We start from the raw sequence: 15,254 nt of genomic DNA on the forward strand, positions 1-15,254 counted from the left end.
GGGTTTGCCGGTCATCTGGTGATGGGGCAGATTCTTATTACATTTGCTCCATCCTCTAATGGAAATGGCTATATTATTGTTTTTAACAAAAAAAGACAAAAAGCTGGGTGGGAGGAGCCTGCACCAGACATTACCCTTGCTGAGCATGGTGGCATGTGTGTGATAGCACATTGTCCCAACGACTCATGGTTACAGCTCGAGTTTCTCTTCATTCATGCATAAATCTTTCGCCTTTTACTAAAGATTTCCGTGGAGGGGAACGTTTGCGAGTTATTGGTATTTTTGGATGCTCTGCTCACAGTAGAGCTAAATGCCTTTGTTCAAAAACAGAAGACTTTTTGTTTGGAGCTGGGTTTTGGTCAAACCATTGCCACTTTCCCAGTTCACAACCTCAAATCTTGGGTCAGCAGAATGATTGTAAGGTTTACCAATCACAAAAGGGTAGTGTTGGGAGAAACAAAGCTTTTCAAAGCTTTCAACTGATTGCATTGCAAATTGATTAACTGTTTCAACGCTTTCGGAAGGCCACACTGGTGACCCCTGCTGGTCAGATTGGAAATGCAACACTGGAAATGCCACACAAACTCAGGTCAAACATGCATAAACCAACCTTTTACAAACCAATGCAAATGCTATCTTGAAAGTAAAACCTTTCAAATAGAATTAGCTTACCACCCTCAGGTGAGTCTTGAACGGCAGGGTTGGCTTTATCAGCAGTTTCCACGGCAGAGCACGAGCTCATACAAGGTGTTTGTCCGTGGTAAAGAAGAAGCCTCCCCGTCGGGGAATCGAACCCCGGTCTTCCGCGTGACAGGCGGAGATACTGTCCACTATACTAACGAGGACCGGTCGTCAAAGCAGTGTCCCTGAGCGGTACGGCATTGTATGCCTCTCCCTCTCCTGTGGAGGAATCCACCTGCAATCCAAGGAGATGAAGGGTTTGTTCATTTAGCCTCCAGAAAGTTCCATTAAAATATCAAGCGAATTCTAGACACTGGTCTTCCACGTACTACTGGATTCAGGGACATCCTTTTAGACAGGGTTTGCCGGTCATCTGGTGATGGGGCAGATTCTTATTACATTTGCTCCATCCTCTAATGGAAATGGCTATATTATTGTTTTTAACAAAAAAAGACAAAAAGCTGGGTGGGAGGAGCCTGCACCAGACATTACCCTTGCTGAGCATGGTGGCATGTGTGTGATAGCACATTGTCCCAACGACTCATGGTTACAGCTCGAGTTTCTCTTCATTCATGCATAAATCTTTCGCCTTTTACTAAAGATTTCCGTGGAGGGGAACGTTTGCGAGTTATTGGTATTTTTGGATGCTCTGCTCACAGTAGAGCTAAATGCCTTTGTTCAAAAACAGAAGACTTTTTGTTTGGAGCTGGGTTTTGGTCAAACCATTGCCACTTTCCCAGTTCACAACCTCAAATCTTGGGTCAGCAGAATGATTGTAAGGTTTACCAATCACAAAAGGGTAGTGTTGGGAGAAACAAAGCTTTTCAAAGCTTTCAACTGATTGCATTGCAAATTGATTAACTGTTTCAACGCTTTCGGAAGGCCACACTGGTGACCCCTGCTGGTCAGATTGGAAATGCAACACTGGAAATGCCACACAAACTCAGGTCAAACATGCATAAACCAACCTTTTACAAACCAATGCAAATGCTATCTTGAAAGTAAAACCTTTCAAATAGAATTAGCTTACCACCCTCAGGTGAGACTTGAACGGCAGGGTTGGCTTTATCAGCAGTTTCCACGGCAGAGCATGAGCTCATACAAGGTGTTTGTCCGTGGTAAAGAAGAAGCCTCCCCGTCGGGGAATCGAACCCCGGTCTTCCGCGTGACAGGCGGAGATACTGTCCACTATACTAACGAGGACCGGTCGTCACAGCAGTGTCCCTGAGCGGTACGGCATTGTATGCTCAGCCGTTGAGAAGTCAATTAATACTGGACATGCTTTATGGGAGTTATTGTTATCTAAGCCTTTCATTTTGGCCAAGAGGGGCAGGAAGAGGAGCTCTCCCTCTCCTGTGGAGGAATCCACCTGCAATCCAAGGATATGAAGGGTTTGTTCATTTAGCCTCCAGAAAGTTCCTAAAAATCTCATGCGAATTCTAGACACTGGTCTTCCACGTACTACTGGATTCAGGGACATCCTCTTAGACAGGGTTTGCCAGTCATCTGGTGATGGGGCAGATTCTTATTACATTTGCTCCATCCTCTAATGTTTCAACGAATTCGGATGGCCACACTGGTGAACCCTGCTGGTCAGATTGGAAATGCAATAGTGGAAATGCCACACAAACTTAGGTCAAACATGCATAAACCAAACTTTTACAAACCAATGCAAATGCTATCTTGAAAGTAAAACCTTTCAAATAGAATTAGCTTACCACCCTCAGGTGAGTCTTGAACGGCAGGGTTGGCTTTATCAGCAGTTTCCACGGCAGAGCACGAGCTCATACAAGGTGTTTGTCCGTGGTAAAGAAGAAGCCTCCCCGTCGGGGAATCGAACCCCGGTCTTCCGCGTGACAGGCGGAGATACTGTCCACTATACTAACGAGGACCGGTCGTCAAAGCAGTGTCCCTGAGCGGTACGGCATTGTGTGCCTCTCCCTCTCCTGTGGAGGAATCCACCTGCAATCCAAGGAGATGAAGGGTTTGTTCATTTAGCCTCCAGAAAGTTCCATTAAAATATCAAGCGAATTCTAGACACTGGTCTTCCACGTACTACTGGATTCAGGGACATCCTCTTAGACAGGGTTTGCCGGTCATCTGGTGATGGGGCAGATTCTTATTACATTTGCTCCATCCTCTAATGTTTCAACGCATTCGGATGGCCACACTGGTGAACCCTGCTGGTCAGATTGGAAATGCAATAGTGGAAATGCCACACAAACTTAGGTCAAACATGCATAAACCAAACTTTTACAAACCAATGCAAATGCTATCTTGAAAGTAAAACCTTTCAAATAGAATTAGCTTACCACCCTCAGGTGAGTCTTGAACGGCAGGGTTGGCTTTATCAGCAGTTTCCACGGCAGAGCACGAGCTCATACAAGGTGTTTGTCCGTGGTAAAGAAGAAGCCTCCCCGTCGGGGAATCGAACCCCGGTCTTCCGCGTGACAGGCGGAGATACTGTCCACTATACTAACGAGGACCGGTCGTCAAAGCAGTGTCCCTGAGCGGTACGGCATTGTGTGCCTCTCCCTCTCCTGTGGAGGAATCCACCTGCAATCCAAGGAGATGAAGGGTTTGTTCATTTAGCCTCCAGAAAGTTCCATTAAAATATCAAGCGAATTCTAGACACTGGTCTTCCACGTACTACTGGATTCAGGGACATCCTCTTAGACAGGGTTTGCCGGTCATCTGGTGATGGGGCAGATTCTTATTACATTTGCTCCATCCTCTAATGTTTCAACGCATTCGGATGGCCACACTGGTGAACCCTGCTGGTCAGATTGGAAATGCAATAGTGGAAATGCCACACAAACTTAGGTCAAACATGCATAAACCAACCTATTACAAACCAATGCAAATGCTATCTTGAAAGTAAAACCTTTCAAATAGAATTAGCTTACCACCCTCAGGTGAGTCTTGAACGGCAGGGTTGGCTTTATCAGCAGTTTCCACGGCAGAGCACGAGCTCATACAAGGTGTTTGTCCGTGGTAAAGAAGAAGCCTCCCCGTCGGGGAATCGAACCCCAGTCTTCCGCGTGACAGGCGGAGATACTGTCCACTATACTAACGAGGACCGGTCGTCAAAGCAGTGTCCCTGAGCGGTACGGCATTGTATGCCTCTCCCTCTCCTGTGGAGGAATCCACCTGCAATCCAAGGAGATGAAGGGTTTGTTCATTTAGCCTCCAGAAAGTTCCATTAAAATATCAAGCGAATTCTAGACACTGGTCTTCCACGTACTACTGGATTCAGGGACATCCTCTTAGACAGGGTTTGCCGGTCATCTGGTGATGGGGCAGATTCTTATTACATTTGCTCCATCCTCTAATGGAAATGGCTATATTATTGTTTTTAACAAAAAAGACAAAAAGCTGGGTGGGAGGAGCCTGCACCAGACATTACCCTTGCTGAGCATGGTGGCATGTGTGTGATAGCACATTGTCCCAACGACTCATGGTTACAGCTCGAGTTTCTCTTCATTCATGCATAAATCTTTCGCCTTTTACTAAAGATTTCCGTGGAGGGGAACGTTTGCGAGTTATTGGTATTTTTGGATGCTCTGCTCACAGTAGAGCTAAATGCCTTTGTTCAAAAACAGAAGACTTTTTGTTTGGAGCTGGGTTTTGGTCAAACCATTGCCACTTTCCCAGTTCACAACTTCAAATCTTGGGTCAGCAGAATGATTGTAAGGTTTACCAATCACAAAAGGGTAGTGTTGGGAGAAACAAAGCTTTTCAAAGCTTTCAACTGATTGCTTTGCAAATTGATTAACTGTTTCAACGCATTCGGAAGGCCACACTGGTGACCCCTGCTGGTCAGATTGGAAATGCAACACTGGAAATGCCACACAAACTCAGGTCAAACATGCATAAACCAACCTTTTACAAACCAATGCAAATGCTATCTTGAAAGTAAAACCTTTCAAATAGAATTAGCTTACCACCCTCAGGTGAGACTTGAACGGCAGGGTTGGCTTTATCAGCAGTTTCCACGGCAGAGCATGAGCTCATACAAGGTGTTTGTCCGTGGTAAAGAAGAAGCCTCCCCGTCGGGGAATCGAACCCCGGTCTTCCGCGTGACAGGCGGAGATACTGTCCACTATGCTAACGAGGACCGGTCGTCACAGCAGTGTCCCTGAGCGGTACGGCATTGTATGCTCAGCCGTTGAGAAGTCAATTAATACTGGACATGCTTTATGGGAGTTATTGTTATCTAAGCCTTTCATTTTGGCCAAGAGGGGCAGGAAGAGGAGCTCTCCCTCTCCTGTGGAGGAATCCACCTGCAATCCAAGGATATGAAGGGTTTGTTCATTTAGCCTCCAGAAAGTTCCTAAAAATCTCATGCGAATTCTAGACACTGGTCTTCCACGTACTACTGGATTCAGGGACATCCTCTTAGACAGGGTTTGCCAGTCATCTGGTGATGGGGCAGATTCTTATTACATTTGCTCCATCCTCTAATGTTTCAACGCATTCTGATGGCCACACTGGTGAACCCTGCTGGTCAGATTGGAAATGCAATAGTGGAAATGCCACAAAAACTTAGGTCAAACATGCATAAACCAAACTTTTACAAACCAATGCAAATGCTATCTTGAAAGTAAAACCTTTCAAATAGAATTAGCTTACCACCCTCAGGTGAGTCTTGAACGGCAGGGTTGGCTTTATCAGCAGTTTCCACGGCAGAGCATGAGCTCATACAAGGTGTTTGTCCGTGGTAAAGAAGAAGCCTTCCTGTGGAGGAATCTACCTGCAATCCAAGGAGATGAAGGGTTTGTTCATTTAGCCTCCAGAAAGTTCCTAAAAATCTCATGCGAATTCCAGACACTGGTCTTCCACGTACTACTGGATTCAGGGACACCCTCTTAGACAGGGTGTGCCGGTCATCTGGTGATGGGGCAGATTCTTATTACATTTGCTCCATCCTCTAATGTTTCAACGCATTCGGATGGCCACATTGGTGAACCCTGCTGGTCAGATTGGAAATGCAACAGTGGAAATGCCACACAAACTTAGGTCAAACATGCATAAACCAACCTTTTACAAACCAATGCAAATGCTATCTTGAAAGTAAAACCTTTCAAATAGAATTAGCTTACCACCCTCAGGTGAGACTTGAACGGCAGGGTTGGCTTTATCAGCAGTTTCCACGGCAGAGCATGAGCTCATACAAGGTGTTTGTCCGTGGTAAAGAAGAAGCCTCCCCGTCGGGGAATCGAACCCCGGTCTTCCGCGTGACAGGCGGAGATACTGTCCACTATACTAACGAGGACCGGTCGTCACAGCAGTGTCCCTGAGCGGTACGGCATTGTATGCTCAGCCGTTGAGAAGTCAATTAATACTGGACATGCTTTATGGGAGTTATTGTTATTTAAGCCTTTCATTTTGGCCAAGAGGGGCAGGAAGAGGAGCTCTCCCTCTCCTGTGGAGGAATCCACCTGCAATCCAAGGATATGAAGGGTTTGTTCATTTAGCCTCCAGAAAGTTCCTAAAAATCTCATGCGAATTCTAGACACTGGTCTTCCACGTACTACTGGATTCAGGGACATCCTCTTAGACAGGGTTTGCCAGTCATCTGGTGATGGGGCAGATTCTTATTACATTTGCTCCATCCTCTAATGTTTCAACGCATTCGGATGGCCACACTGGTGAACCCTGCTGGTCAGATTGGAAATGCAATAGTGGAAATGCCACACAAACTTAGGTCAAACATGCATAAACCAAACTTTTACAAACCAATGCAAATGCTATCTTGAAAGTAAAACCTTTCAAATAGAATTAGCTTACCACCCTCAGGTGAGTCTTGAACGGCAGGGTTGGCTTTATCAGCAGTTTCCACGGCAGAGCACGAGCTCATACAAGGTGTTTGTCCGTGGTAAAGAAGAAGGCTCCCCGTCGGGGAATCGAACCCCGGTCTTTCGCGTGACAGGCGGAGATACTGTCCACTACACTAACGAGGACCGGTCGTCACAGCAGTGTCCCTGAGCGGTACGGCATTGTATGCTCAGCCGTTGAGAAGTCAATTAATACTGGACATGCTTTATGGGAGTTATTGTTATTTAAGCCTTTCATTTTGGCCAAGAGGGGCAGGAAGAGGAGCTCTCCCTCTCCTGTGGAGGAATCCACCTGCAATCCAAGGATATGAAGGGTTTGTTCATTTAGCCTCCAGAAAGTTCCTAAAAATCTCATGCGAATTCTAGACACTGGTCTTCCACGTACTACTGGATTCAGGGACATCCTCTTAGACAGGGTTTGCCAGTCATCTGGTGATGGGGCAGATTCTTATTACATTTGCTCCATCCTCTAATGTTTCAACGCATTCGGATGGCCACACTGGTGAACCCTGCTGGTCAGATTGGAAATGCAATAGTGGAAATGCCACACAAACTTAGGTCAAACATGCATAAACCAAACTTTTACAAACCAATGCAAATGCTATCTTGAAAGTAAAACCTTTCAAATAGAATTAGCTTACCACCCTCAGGTGAGTCTTGAACGGCAGGGTTGGCTTTATCAGCAGTTTCCACGGCAGAGCATGAGCTCATACAAGGTGTTTGTCCATGGTAAAGAAGAAGCCTTCCTGTGGAGGAATCTACCTGCAATCCAAGGAGATGAAGGGTTTGTTCATTTAGCCTCCAGAAAGTTCCTAAAAATCTCATGCGAATTCCAGACACTGGTCTTCCACGTACTACTGGATTCAGGGACATCCTCTTAGACAGGGTGTGCCGGTCATCTGGTGATGGGGCAGATTCTTATTACATTTGCTCCATCCTCTAATGTTTCAACGCATTCGGATGGCCACATTGGTGAACCCTGCTGGTCAGATTGGAAATGCAACACTGGAAATGCCACACAAACTCAGGTCAAACATGCATAAACCAACCTTTTACAAACCAATGCAAATGCTATCTTGAAAGTAAAACCTTTCAAATAGAATTAGCTTACCACCCTCAGGTGAGACTTGAACGGCAGGGTTGGCTTTATCAGCAGTTTCCACGGCAGAGCATGAGCTCATACAAGGTGTTTGTCCGTGGTAAAGAAGAAGCCTCCCCGTCGGGGAATCGAACCCCGGTCTTCCGCGTGACAGGTGGAGATACTGTCCACTATACTAACGAGGACCGGTCGTCACAGCAGTGTCCCTGAGCGGTACGGCATTGTATGCTCAGCCGTTGAGAAGTCAATTAATACTGGACATGCTTTATGGGAGTTATTGTTATCTAAGCCTTTCATTTTGGCCAAGAGGGGCAGGAAGAGGAGCTCTCCCTCTCCTGTGGAGGAATCCACCTGCAATCCAAGGATATGAAGGGTTTGTTCATTTAGCCTCCAGAAAGTTCCTAAAAATCTCATGCGAATTCTAGACACTGGTCTTCCACGTACTACTGGATTCAGGGACATCCTCTTAGACAGGGTTTGCCAGTCATCTGGTGATGGGGCAGATTCTTATTACATTTGCTCCATCCTCTAATGTTTCAACGCATTCGGATAGCCACACTGGTGAACCCTGCTGGTCAGATTGGAAATGCAATAGTGGAAATGCCACACAAACTTAGGTCAAACATGCATAAACCAAACTTTTACAAACCAATGCAAATGCTATCTTGAAAGTAAAACCTTTCAAATAGAATTAGCTTACCACTCTCAGGTGAGTCTTGAACGGCAGGGTTGGCTTTATCAGCAGTTTCCACGGCAGAGCATGAGCTCATACAAGGTGTTTGTCCATGGTAAAGAAGAAGCCTTCCTGTGGAGGAATCTACCTGCAATCCAAGGAGATGAAGGGTTTGTTCATTTAGCCTCCAGAAAGTTCCTAAAAATCTCATGTGAATTCCAGACACTGGTCTTCCACGTACTACTGGATTCAGGGACATCCTCTTAGACAGGGTGTGCCGGTCATCTGGTGATGGGGCAGATTCTTATTACATTTGCTCCATCCTCTAATGTTTCAACGCATTCGGATGGCCACATTGGTGAACCCTGCTGGTCAGATTGGAAATGCAACAGTGGAAATGCCACACAAACTTAGGTCAAACATGCATAAACCAACCTTTTACAAACCAATGCAAATGCTATCTTGAAAGTAAAACCTTTCAAATAGAATTAGCTTACCACCCTCAGGTGAGACTTGAACGGCAGGGTTGGCTTTATCAGCAGTTTCCACGGCAGAGCATGAGCTCATACAAGGTGTTTGTCCGTGGTAAAGAAGAAGCCTCCCCGTCGGGGAATCGAACCCCGGTCTTCCGCGTGACAGGCGGAGATACTGTCCACTATACTAACGAGGACCGGTCGTCACAGGAGTGTCCCTGAGCGGTACGGCATTGTATGCTCAGCCGTTGAGAAGTCAATTAATACTGGACATGCTTTATGGGAGTTATTGTTATTTAAGCCTTTCATTTTGGCCAAGAGGGGCAGGAAGAGGAGCTCTCCCTCTCCTGTGGAGGAATCCACCTGCAATCCAAGGATATGAAGGGTTTGTTCATTTAGCCTCCAGAAAGTTCCTAAAAATCTCATGCGAATTCTAGACACTGGTCTTCCACGTACTACTGGATTCAGGGACATCCTCTTAGACAGGGTTTGCCAGTCATCTGGTGATGGGGCAGATTCTTATTACATTTGCTCCATCCTCTAATGTTTCAACGCATTCGGATGGCCACACTGGTGAACCCTGCTGGTCAGATTGGAAATGCAATAGTGGAAATGCCACACAAACTTAGGTCAAACATGCATAAACCAAACTTTTACAAACCAATGCAAATGCTATCTTGAAAGTAAAACCTTTCAAATAGAATTAGCTTACCACCCTCAGGTGAGTCTTGAACGGCAGGGTTGGCTTTATCAGCAGTTTCCACGGCAGAGCACGAGCTCATACAAGGTGTTTGTCCGTGGTAAAGAAGAAGCCTCCCCGTCGGGGAATCGAACCCCGGTCTTCCGCGTGACAGGCGGAGATACTGTCCACTATACTAACGAGGACCGGTCGTGTCCCTGAGCAGTACGGCTTTGTGTGCCTCTCCCTCTCCTGTGGAGGAATCCACCTGCAATCCAAGGAGATGAAGGGTTTGTTCATTTAGCCTCCAGAAAGTTCCATTAAAATATCAAGCGAATTCTAGACACTGGTCTTCCACGTACTACTGGATTCAGGGACATCCTCTTGGACAGGGTTTGCCGGTCATCTGGTGATGGGGCAGATTCTTATTACATTTGCTCCATCCTCTAATGTTTCAACGCATTCGGATGGCCACACTGGTGAACCCTGCTGGTCAGATTGGAAATGTAATAGTGGAAATGCCACACAAACTTAGGTCAAACATGCATAAACCAACCTATTACAAACCAATGCAAATGCTATCTTGAAAGTAAAACCTTTCAAATAGAATTAGCTTACCACCCTCAGGTGAGTCTTGAACGGCAGGGTTGGCTTTATCAGCAGTTTCCACGGCAGAGCACGAGCTCATACAAGGTGTTTGTCCGTGGTAAAGAAGAAGCCTCCCCGTCGGGGAATCGAACCCCGGTCTTCCGCGTGACAGGCGGAGATACTGTCCACTATACTAACGAGGACCGGTCGTCACAGCAGTGTCCCTGAGCGGTACGGCATTGTATGCTCAGCCGTTGAGAAGTCAATTAATACTGGACATGCTTTATGGGAGTTATTGTTATTTAAGCCTTTCATTTTGGCCAAGAGGGGCAGGAAGAGGAGCTCTCCCTCTCCTGTGGAGGAATCCACCTGCAATCCAAGGAGATAAAGGGTTTGTTCATTTAGCCTCCAGAAAGTTCCTAAAAACCTCATGCGAATTCTAGACACTGGTCTTCCACGTACTACTGGATTCAGGGACATCCTCTTAGACAGGGTTTACTAACTATACTAACGAGGACCGGTCGTCAAAGCAGTGTCCCTGAGCGGTACGGCATTGTATGCCTCTCCCTCTCCTGTGGAGGAATCCACCTGCAATCCAAGGAGATGAAGGGTTTGTTCATTTAGCCTCCAGAAAGTTCCATTAAAATATCAAGCGAATTCTAGACACTGGTCTTCCACGTACTACTGGATTCAGGGACATCCTCTTAGACAGGGTTTGCCGGTCATCTGGTGATGGGGCAGATTCTTATTACATTTGCTCCATCCTCTAATGGAAATGGCTATATTATTGTTTTAACAAAAAAAGACAAAAAGCTGGGTGGGAGGAGCCTGCACCAGACATTACCCTTGCTGAGCATGGTGGCATGTGTGTGATAGCACATTGTCCCAACGTCTCATGGTTACAGCTCGAGTTTCTCTTCATTCACGCATAAATCTTTCGCCTTTTACTAAAGATTTCCGTGGAGGGGAACGTTTGCGAGTTATTGGTATTTTTGGATGCTCTGCTCACAGTAGAGCTAAATGCCTTTGTTCAAAAACAGAAGACTTTTTGTTTGGAGCTGGGTTTTGGTCAAACCATTGCCACTTTCCCAGTTAACAACTTAAAATCTTGGGTCAGCAGAATGATTGAAAGGTTTACCAATCACAAAAGGGTAGTGTTGGGAGAAACAAAGCTTTTCAAAGCTTTCAACTGATTGCTTTGCAAATTGATTAACTGTTTCAACGCATTCGGAAGGCCACACTGGTGACCCCTGCTGGTCAGATTGGAAATGCAACACTGGAAATGCCACACAAACTCAGGTCAAACATGCATAAACCAACCTTTTACAAACCAATGCAAATGCTATCTTGAAAGTAAAACCTTTCAAATAGAATTAGCTAACCACCCTCAGGTGAGTCTTGAACGGCAGGGTTGGCTTTATCAGCAGTTTCCACAGCAGAGCATGAGCTCATACAAGGTGTTTGTCCGTGGTAAAGAAGAAGCCTCCCCGTCGGGGAATCGAACGCCGGTCTTCCGCGTGACAGGCGGAGATACTGTCCACTATACTAACGAGGACCGGTTGTCACAGCAGTGTCCCTGAGCGGTACGGCATTGTATGCTCAGCCGTTGAGAAGTCAATTAATACTGGACATGCTTTATGGGAGTTATTGTTATTTAAGCCTTTCATTTTGGCCAAGGGGGGCAGGAAGAGGAGCTCTCCCTCTCCTGTGGAGGAATCCACCTGCAATCCAAGGAGATGAAGGGTTTGTTCATTTAGCCTCCAGAAAGTTCCTAAAAACCTCATGCGAATTCTAGACACTGGTCTTCCACGTACTACTGGATTCAGGGACATCCTCTTAGACAGGGTTTGCCGGTCATCTGGTGATGGGGCAGATTCTTATTACATTTGCTCCATCCTCTAATGGAAATGGCTATATTATTGTTTTTAACAAAAAAAAGACAAAAAGCTGGGTGGGAGGAGCCTGCACCAGACATTACCCTTGCTGAGCATGGTGGCATGTGTGTGATAGCACATTGTCCCAACGTCTCATGGTTACAGCTCGAGTTTCTCTTCATTCACGCATAAATCTTTCGCCTTTTACTAAAGATTTCCGTGGAGGGGAACGTTTGCGAGTTATTGATATTTTTGGATGCTCTGCTTACAGTAGAGCTAAATGCCTTTGTTCAAAAACAGGAGACTTTTTGTTTGGAGCTGGGTTTTGGTCAAACCATTGCCACTTTCCCAGTTAACAACTTAAAATCTTGGGTCAGCAGAATGATTGTAAGGTTTACCAATCACAAAAGGGTAGTGTTGGGAGAAACAAAGCTTTTCAAAGCTTTCAACTGATTGCTTTGCAAATTGATTAACTGTTTCAACGCATTCGGAAGGCCACACTGGTGACCCCTGCTGGTCAGATTGGAAATGCAACACTGGAAATGCCACACAAACTCAGGTCAAACATGCATAAACCAACCTTTTACAAACCAATGCAAATGCTATCTTGAAAGTAAAACCTTTCAAATAGAATTAGCTAACCACCCTCAGGTGAGTCTTGAACGGCAGGGTTGGCTTTATCAGCAGTTTCCACGGCAGAGCTCGAGCTCATATAAGGTGTTTGTCCGTGGTAAAGAAGAAGCCTCCCCGTCGGGGAATCGAACCCCGGTCTTTCGCGTGACAGGCAGAGATACTGTCCACTATACTAACGAGGACCGGTCGTCAAAGAAGTGTCCCTGAGCGGTACGGCATTGTATGCCTCTCCCTCTCCTGTGGAGGAATCCACCTGCAATCCAAGGAGATGAAGGGTTTGTTCATTTAGCCTCCAGAAAGTTCCATTAAAATATCAAGCGAATTCTAGACACTGGTCTTCCACGTACTACTGGATTCAGGGACATCCTCTTAGACAGGGTTTGCCGGTCATCTGGTGATGGGGCAGATTCTTATTACATTTGCTCCATCCTCTAATGGAAATGGCTATATTATTGTTTTTAACAAAAAAGACAAAAAGCTGGGTGGGAGGAGCCTGCACCAGACATTACCCTTGCTGAGCATGGTGGCATGTGTGTGATAGCACATTGTCCCAACGACTCATGGTTACAGCTCGAGTTTCTCTTCATTCATGCATAAATCTTTCGCCTTTTACTAAAGATTTCCGTGGAGGGGAACGTTTGCGAGTTATTGGTATTTTTGGATGCTCTGCTCACAGTAGAGCTAAATGCCTTTGTTCAAAAACAGAAGACTTTTTGTTTGGAGCTGGGTTTTGGTCAAACCATTGCCACTTTCCCAGTTCACAACTTCAAATCTTGGGTCAGCAGAATGATTGTAAGGTTTACCAATCACAAAAGGGTAGTGTTGGGAGAAACAAAGCTTTTCAAAGCTTTCTACTGATTGCTTTGCAAATTGATTAACTGTTTCAACGCATTCGGAAGGCCACACTGGTGACCCCTGCTGGTCAGATTGGAAATGCAACACTGGAAATGCCACACAAACTCAGGTCAAACATGCATAAACCAACCTTTTACAAACCAATGCAAATGCTATCTTGAAAGTAAAACCTTTCAAATAGAATTAGCTTACCACCCTCAGGTGAGAATTGAACGGCAGGGTTGGCTTTATCAGCAGTTTCCACGGCAGAGCATGAGCTCATACAAGGTGTTTGTCCGTGGTAAAGAAGAAGCCTCCCCGTCGGGGAATCGAACCCCGGTCTTCCGCGTGACAGGCGGAGATACTGTCCACTATGCTAACGAGGACCGGTCGTCACAGCAGTGTCCCTGAGCGGTACGGCATTGTATGCTCAGCCGTTGAGAAGTCAATTAATACTGGACATGCTTTATGGGAGTTATTGTTATCTAAGCCTTTCATTTTGGCCAAGAGGGGCAGGAAGAGGAGCTCTCCCTCTCCTGTGGAGGAATCCACCTGCAATCCAAGGATATGAAGGGTTTGTTCATTTAGCCTCCAGAAAGTTCCTAAAAATCTCATGCGAATTCTAGACACTGGTCTTCCACGTACTACTGGATTCAGGGACATCCTCTTAGACAGGGTTTGCCAGTCATCTGGTGATGGGGCAGATTCTTATTACATTTGCTCCATCCTCTAATGTTTCAACGCATTCGGATGGCCACACTGGTGAACCCTGCTGGTCAGATTGGAAATGCAATAGTGGAAATGCCACAAAAACTTAGGTCAAACATGCATAAACCAAACTTTTACAAACCAATGCAAATGCTATCTTGAAAGTAAAACCTTTCAAATAGAATTAGCTTACCACCCTCAGGTGAGTCTTGAACGGCAGGGTTGGCTTTATCAGCAGTTTCCACGGCAGAGCATGAGCTCATACAAGGTGTTTGTCCGTGGTAAAGAAGAAGCCTTCCTGTGGAGGAATCTACCTGCAATCCAAGGAGATGAAGGGTTTGTTCATTTAGCCTCCAGAAAGTTCCTAAAAATCTCATGCGAATTCCAGACACTGGTCTTCCACGTACTACTGGATTCAGGGACACCCTCTTAGACAGGGTGTGCCGGTCATCTGGTGATGGGGCAGATTCTTATTACATTTGCTCCATCCTCTAATGTTTCAACGCATTCGGATGGCCACATTGGTGAACCCTGCTGGTCAGATTGGAAATGCAACAGTGGAAATGCCACACAAACTTAGGTCAAACATGCATAAACCAACCTTTTACAAACCAATGCAAATGCTATCTTGAAAGTAAAACCTTTCAAATAGAATTAGCTTACCACCCTCAGGTGAGACTTGAACGGCAGGGTTGGCTTTATCAGCAGTTTCCACGGCAGAGCATGAGCTCATACAAGGTGTTTGTCCGTGGTAAAGAAGAAGCCTCCCCGTCGGGGAATCGAACCCCGGTCTTCCGCGTGACAGGCGGAGATACTGTCCACTATACTAACGAGGACCGGTCGTCACAGCAGTGTCCCTGAGCGGTACGGCATTGTATGCTCAGCCGTTGAGAAGTCAATTAATACTGGACATGCTTTATGGGAGTTATTGTTATTTAAGCCTTTCATTTTGGCCAAGAGGGGCAGGAAGAGGAGCTCTCCCTCTCCTGTGGAGGAATCCACCTGCAATCCAAGGATATGAAGGGTTTGTTCATTTAGCCTCCAGAAAGTTCCTAAAAATCTCATGCGAATTCTAGACACTGGTCTTCCACGTACTACTGGATTCAGGGACATCCTCTTAGACAGGGTTTGCCAGTCATCTGGTGATGGGGCAGATTCTTATTACATTTGCTCCA

General features: G+C 45.9%; 15 non-coding genes across 15 annotated transcripts; 6 read left to right on the forward strand and 9 right to left on the reverse strand.

The window, feature by feature from the left end:
* The first annotated feature begins 192 nt into the window (after nt 1-192).
* LOC148974402 (U5 spliceosomal RNA) lies at nt 193-308 on the forward strand. Its single transcript, XR_016146247.1, has one exon. It is a non-coding gene; the product is annotated as a U5 spliceosomal RNA (small nuclear RNA).
* Nucleotides 309-773: 465 nt separating this feature from the next.
* On the reverse strand, nt 774-845 carry trnad-guc (transfer RNA aspartic acid (anticodon GUC)). Its single transcript has one exon. It is a non-coding gene; the product is annotated as a tRNA-Asp (tRNA).
* A 386-nt stretch (nt 846-1,231) lies between these two features.
* Nucleotides 1,232-1,347, forward strand: LOC148974404 (U5 spliceosomal RNA). The gene has a single exon (XR_016146248.1). It is a non-coding gene; the product is annotated as a U5 spliceosomal RNA (small nuclear RNA).
* A 465-nt stretch (nt 1,348-1,812) lies between these two features.
* On the reverse strand, nt 1,813-1,884 carry trnad-guc (transfer RNA aspartic acid (anticodon GUC)). Its single transcript has one exon. It is a non-coding gene; the product is annotated as a tRNA-Asp (tRNA).
* A 616-nt stretch (nt 1,885-2,500) lies between these two features.
* On the reverse strand, nt 2,501-2,572 carry trnad-guc (transfer RNA aspartic acid (anticodon GUC)). Its single transcript has one exon. It is a non-coding gene; the product is annotated as a tRNA-Asp (tRNA).
* Nucleotides 2,573-3,094: 522 nt separating this feature from the next.
* trnad-guc (transfer RNA aspartic acid (anticodon GUC)) lies at nt 3,095-3,166 on the reverse strand. The gene has a single exon. It is a non-coding gene; the product is annotated as a tRNA-Asp (tRNA).
* Nucleotides 3,167-4,145: 979 nt separating this feature from the next.
* LOC148974408 (U5 spliceosomal RNA) lies at nt 4,146-4,261 on the forward strand. Its single transcript, XR_016146249.1, has one exon. It is a non-coding gene; the product is annotated as a U5 spliceosomal RNA (small nuclear RNA).
* Nucleotides 4,262-5,884: 1,623 nt separating this feature from the next.
* trnad-guc (transfer RNA aspartic acid (anticodon GUC)) lies at nt 5,885-5,956 on the reverse strand. Its single transcript has one exon. It is a non-coding gene; the product is annotated as a tRNA-Asp (tRNA).
* Nucleotides 5,957-8,888: 2,932 nt separating this feature from the next.
* Nucleotides 8,889-8,960, reverse strand: trnad-guc (transfer RNA aspartic acid (anticodon GUC)). The gene has a single exon. It is a non-coding gene; the product is annotated as a tRNA-Asp (tRNA).
* A 616-nt stretch (nt 8,961-9,576) lies between these two features.
* On the reverse strand, nt 9,577-9,648 carry trnad-guc (transfer RNA aspartic acid (anticodon GUC)). Its single transcript has one exon. It is a non-coding gene; the product is annotated as a tRNA-Asp (tRNA).
* Nucleotides 9,649-10,161: 513 nt separating this feature from the next.
* Nucleotides 10,162-10,233, reverse strand: trnad-guc (transfer RNA aspartic acid (anticodon GUC)). The gene has a single exon. It is a non-coding gene; the product is annotated as a tRNA-Asp (tRNA).
* A 699-nt stretch (nt 10,234-10,932) lies between these two features.
* Nucleotides 10,933-11,048, forward strand: LOC148974413 (U5 spliceosomal RNA). The gene has a single exon (XR_016146142.1). It is a non-coding gene; the product is annotated as a U5 spliceosomal RNA (small nuclear RNA).
* Nucleotides 11,049-12,066: 1,018 nt separating this feature from the next.
* Nucleotides 12,067-12,182, forward strand: LOC148974414 (U5 spliceosomal RNA). The gene has a single exon (XR_016146133.1). It is a non-coding gene; the product is annotated as a U5 spliceosomal RNA (small nuclear RNA).
* Nucleotides 12,183-13,104: 922 nt separating this feature from the next.
* LOC148974415 (U5 spliceosomal RNA) lies at nt 13,105-13,220 on the forward strand. Its single transcript, XR_016146251.1, has one exon. It is a non-coding gene; the product is annotated as a U5 spliceosomal RNA (small nuclear RNA).
* A 1,623-nt stretch (nt 13,221-14,843) lies between these two features.
* Nucleotides 14,844-14,915, reverse strand: trnad-guc (transfer RNA aspartic acid (anticodon GUC)). Its single transcript has one exon. It is a non-coding gene; the product is annotated as a tRNA-Asp (tRNA).
* Between the last annotated feature and the right edge of the window lie 339 nt (nt 14,916-15,254).

Source organism: Pimephales promelas, chromosome 13 (assembly GCF_988280905.1).
Source record: "Pimephales promelas chromosome 13, fPimPro1.hap1.1, whole genome shotgun sequence".
Lineage (NCBI taxonomy): Eukaryota > Metazoa > Chordata > Actinopteri > Cypriniformes > Leuciscidae > Pimephales > Pimephales promelas.